The sequence below is a fragment of the Zingiber officinale genome, chromosome 6A (assembly GCF_018446385.1).
Source record: "Zingiber officinale cultivar Zhangliang chromosome 6A, Zo_v1.1, whole genome shotgun sequence".
Taxonomy (NCBI): domain Eukaryota; kingdom Viridiplantae; phylum Streptophyta; class Magnoliopsida; order Zingiberales; family Zingiberaceae; genus Zingiber; species Zingiber officinale.
Genome location: NC_055997.1, coordinates 135,457,056 through 135,462,387, shown reverse-complemented (window position 1 = coordinate 135,462,387; position 5,332 = coordinate 135,457,056). Strand labels below are relative to the sequence as shown.

Sequence of the window (5,332 nt, the reverse complement as noted above, 5' to 3'; positions counted from 1 at the left end):
ATTTTTAAATTTAGAAAAATATTTCTTACATAAAATTTTTGCTTAGGAAAATTCTCAAATAATATTTTGTTGCCTAAGTTAATATTTCTTCTGAAATTAGAACTAAATTATAAATTTTTTCTCTTACCTATGTTTTATCTTAGAAAATTCTTAAATTGTTTTTAACTTAGAAATCCTTTCAAAAGTCTCAGAAATTTGTTTTAAAATACTTAGAATTTAGTTTAAACATGTTTTCTACCCCATTTTTTCTGTGATCAAAGGAGGAGAGATAGGCACAAGTTAAGGGGGAGTTAGAAATATTTTCACATTCCGTTTGAAATTTTGTAAAATGATATTCTTTTCAAAAATTAGTGTCAGATAGACCTAAATTTGATGTTGCAATTTATTTTAATTGCAAATTTATGCTTAAACTAGTAGTTTAATCATTTCTTTAAATTATTACTTGTTTGTTTTACCCTAACTTGAACTTGGGTTGATGCACATCAAAAAGGGGGAGATTGTTGGACCTCATGGGTGTTTTGATATGATCAACAAAGTTAGGTTAGGTCCTGCTTGTTATTTGATCCCTGTGTCTAAGTGTGCAGGAAATTAGGAATGCAGGAAGTCGAGCGGAAGACGCAGCTAGCGAGAAGGACGACACGAGAAGGGAGCCGACGGGCTCGGTGCGTCCGAAGGACGAAAGAGCTGCGGAAGAGTACACTGGTGGATGAGAAGAACATGCGCGACATTCGAGGGACGAGGAGCCGGGTCGAAAGCCTGCTCGAGGAGAAGGCCGGAAATTGGATTCGGGTGAGCTCTATTTCGGTTGGCCGAAATCACCCAAGCGATCGAAGCTTCAGAAGAAGAAGAAAAAGCAAAGCTGGAAACTATTTATACAATGCAGTATTTATACCATGCAGTCCGAGGCGCCTTAGAACAATCCGAGGCGTCTCCATCACCTTGAAGGCGCCTCAGACCAGTCCGAGGCGCCTTCAAGGGCATTGGAGGCGCCTCAGACCCAATCTTCTTGATCGTTCAGCGTTGAAATTTCACACAACCTAGACACGGCACCTTGGAAGCTTTAGACTCCACTTAAGCTTTGATTCTGCTCCAAATCGTATCCTGTCAACAAGAAAACACACAAAGAGCATATCTCCGAACAAAAGAGTATTTATTCTGAATATATGCTAAGAGAGGTGAACATGCATAGAATATACGTCAATAAAGTAAGTGAATATGCGTTAAAACATGTACAAATGATCATAAGATCTACGCACATCACACCCCTAGACTTGAACCTTTGCTTGTCCTCAAGCAAACCCTGCAATTTTGTTTTATGTGTGTAGACGACATGTAATAATCCCTAATAAATCAATATAAACCTATCATATATTTTTATTGATGATCATGATACAAAAATTATTTGAGTGTGGCCTAAGTAGAAGTTCTCCGTGCTTAGTGTGATAAGTGGCTTAAATTTCTCAAGTGTCAATCTCTAAGCCTAGTCAATTTTTCATTTAACCGTGTTCCTCACACTTCCAGCAATAAGCACTTACCTGCCACACGCAAGGTTCGTTCCCCTCAAAAATGCTATGCATCGTCTACACAAGGTCTCAAAGGAATACTCAGTATCAAAAGAAACATATCATTCATTTCCTCAGTAACCTAACTCGGTCTCAAAGGGGTGAATTGCTAGTTTCCACTCACGATAACTATTTTTTTCCTTTTTTTTTTTTAATGTTTGCAAAGTATAAAACTTGAACAAACTTTCATTTTGGGGGGGGGGGGGAATTGATTTTTTTTAAATGAGTTTACATGATCTGAGTTTATCCAGTAACCAAAATGTAGTTGAGAGGTCACCATAGAAGCAAGAGTATTAGTCTGGTTCTATGAATCATGACTATTTTCAAAAATATCTACCATCAAAGTCAAGCATAATGTGAAGAGATCATAAAACTAGGCCAACATTTAAATTCTTCTAGTAATAACAATGCTCACTTCATGCTACTATGGATAGGAACATAAAGATCAATAGGCATACTAGCATACCAAATCACAAAACATAAATATCTAGATGAAACGTGCTAGTATTTTGCATTAAGGAACAAACAATCATGATGTGATGAATGATGCAACTAGGAAAATTTTATTATGCAAAAGAAATAAGCAAACACTAAACTAAACCAAATGCATCTTAATGCATCCCCCCAGACTTAAACTTTTCATTGTCCCAATGAAAACTAAAAACAATGTGGAGGAGATTAAAAGTAAGAGAAGTTACCAAATGATGCGTGCCAAATGCCCATGTCATTAACTTCTCCATCATGTAATTGCACTCCTCCTAATCTTTGAGTCCTATAAAAGAAAATTGACAACAAAAATTAAGTATAGGATACATGCTTATTATGAGGAAAGAAATGAAACTAGAAAGGAACTAAAAACATAAATGAAAACAAGATTGAATTTGGGTTGCCTCCCAAGAAGCACTTGTTTAAGGTCATTAGCTCGACCACCTCATAGATCCATCAAAATCTCGCTCTTGGAGGGGTAAGATATTTCATCACCCTCTTTCCAAGGGCTCTTATTATGGAGGGAGCTTTCATCAAAAAGTGAAGAATAGCTCTCTCCATCTTCGTCTTCTTGGAAATTCTTTCAGGAGGTAGAAGACGGTTCAGATTGAGCTTCCAATTATATGCCCCATGAAAATCTACACACCCAAAAGAAAAACATACCTCTCCCAAGCATGCTATATTAGATAGAACTAGAACCTTATTAAGATGAACTGAGTATGTATCACAAATTGAATCACATCCAACAAAATCTACTATTGGTACATCTATGAAATTTTCCAAAAGATCATAAAGGATACTAACCTTGCTTTGCTGAGAGATACCTGAAAGTTCTAAACATGTGGATGTGACTTCTGAATCTTGTATTGGCTCTAGCTCTAGCTCAAGTAGTGGTGCCTCTAAAAGTGGTGATTCTTGGGGCTTTGCTTCTATTGTACAAGTCCCTATGCATTGGTCCACAACATGTTTAATCCTTGCAACTCTCATAATCTCAAAAGGTTGTGTGGATAAAGGAGGTGATTCTTGAGATGCTGCTTCCACAACATAGCTCCCTACACTTCCTTTCATAACATCATCATCAACACAAGCATCAAAAAATAAACCAACATCAATATCCTCAGTGGGAGAATCATCTATAGGAGGATCACTAACTTCATTTGCAATTTTAAGTTGATCTACCACATCACATTCATCATCTGAAAATTTAATTTCATCATAACACCCTGTAAACCCAGAAGGTAATCTAAAAACTTGTTATCCACTACATTATCATCACAATCCTCATGTGAAGAGTCCTCATCTTCATATACATCTAGAAATCTGCACTCAACCATATTAGTGTCATAGAATTTGCCAAAGTCTTCATTTTCATTGACCCTCACTAGCCTTTGTGGAAAATGAACCTTTAGTGAAGGTCTTGGGAAAGGTACTTCCTTTTCCCCATATTCCCTTTGAGCTTGCGGAGGAGGTTCAACTTGCTTATCTAGTGTAGGTGTGATCAATCGTTGAGGGAAAGGTACTTGTGGCCTTTGGGAACTTCCTGGAGTAATGAAACTGAGTTCTTGAGGTTTTCTATTGTTCTTCTCCTCAATTCTAAACAAATCCTTCTTCAGTAGTTCTTCATGATTCTTGCCACTTCTCAACTTAAAATTATTACACTGTTCACTAGACACTGTCTGTGTAGGAGGAGGATCTTGTTTGAACCATTTTGAAATAATGCTATCAATCTTTGCCCCCAAATGTTTGAACTCCTCATTCTGTGACTTGTGGATTTCAAAACTCTTGGATGGTTGAATTGTATTTTGTTTGACAGACTCTCTTGTATATATGGCTTGTACTTCCTGAATTTCTGAGGGAGATTCCATCCAACGTTTGCTTGACCATTCATGGAGGTTCAATGCTACTTGATCAATCAATGTATATGTTTCGTCTACACTTTTGTCAATGAAAGAACCTCTAGCCGAAGAATCTAGCAAACACTTATTTGAGAAAGAAATTCCCCTATAGAATATGTGCAAGGTCAGCCATTTTTCCAAACCATGATGAGGACACTGTCTTTGAAGACTCTTAAATCTTTCCCATGCTTCAAATAATAATTCCCCATATACCTGAGTAAAACTTTTGATGCAATTCCTCATGTAAATTGTTCTGCTTGGAGGGGGAAAATGATTCAGAAATTGCTTCTCTAATTGTTCCCAACTTGTGATGCTTTGAGGATGGAGAGGATATAACCAAGTCCTTGCTTTATCCTTGATACTAAAAGGAAATATCATCAACCGAACTACATCTGCTGACACTCTTTCATAATTCACCATATCACAAAGCTCTAGAAATGTCTCAAGGTGCAGATAAGGACTTTCTGATACTTCTCCTCTAAATTTGTGACCTTGTATCATGAAAATTAACTCTGGGTCTAGTTGGAAATGTTCTGCTTCAATATGAGGTTGCACAATGGGAGACATAAATCTTGCAGAAATAGGTACCGAGAAATCTCTTACGGGCCTGCTTGGCATGTTAATGTTCATCGATATTCAAGAAAAAAAAATTGAGTAAAAACAAAAATGAAGAATTAAAGATAAGAAATAAAATGCTATATGAGAAACAAAAAACAAAATGCAGAATTTAAATTGCTAGAAAAAAATAAATGTAGAATTTAAAGACAAGAAATGAAATGCAGATTTTTTTTATTATTATTATTATGTATATAGAAAATGAATTGCAATATTTTTTTTTTTGAATTATGAAAATGGAAAAACAAAAACTATTCACAAGTCTAGATTAACTAAATTGCTAATCTACTAATGTTAAAGCGAACAGTCCCCGGCAACGGCGCCAAAGACTTGTTACAAACTGCAAGTATACGATTTCATCATCAGTAATATGTAAGATTGTTGAACGATAGGGACTGTTGATTAAGCACTAGATATGTCACAAAGTAAGTTATCTAGACGGTTGAAAGTTTGCTTTGACGCTTACGAACTAACGAGTGTGATTAAAGAGAGGGAAAGAAGGTTGAGACGAAGAGAGAGGAGAGAGAGAGAATTGATCTTGGAGGGAATGAGCTTTGGGAGATGGATTCTAGGATTTTGGTTTCATTATAATACTAGGAGATATTACATAGATTTCTTAGTTTCTACCCTCTATGTCCATGCTCTTGCAGGAAGTTAAATTGGTCAATATCCCTAAGTATCAAATAGAGACGATTCCTATGAAATCCTGTAACGGTTAACCCCTGTCACGAGGGCACCTCGGTAGATCACAGGAATACATGTCTAATAAATAAC

The 5,332-nt window shown here is 36.3% G+C and overlaps 1 non-coding gene across 1 annotated transcript; it reads left to right on the top strand.

Moving 5' to 3' along the window:
* The first annotated feature begins 4,082 nt into the window (after positions 1 to 4,082).
* Positions 4,083 to 4,188, top strand: LOC121998834. The gene has a single exon (XR_006116626.1). It is a non-coding gene; the product is annotated as a small nucleolar RNA R71 (small nucleolar RNA).
* The last annotated feature ends 1,144 nt before the right edge of the window (positions 4,189 to 5,332 follow it).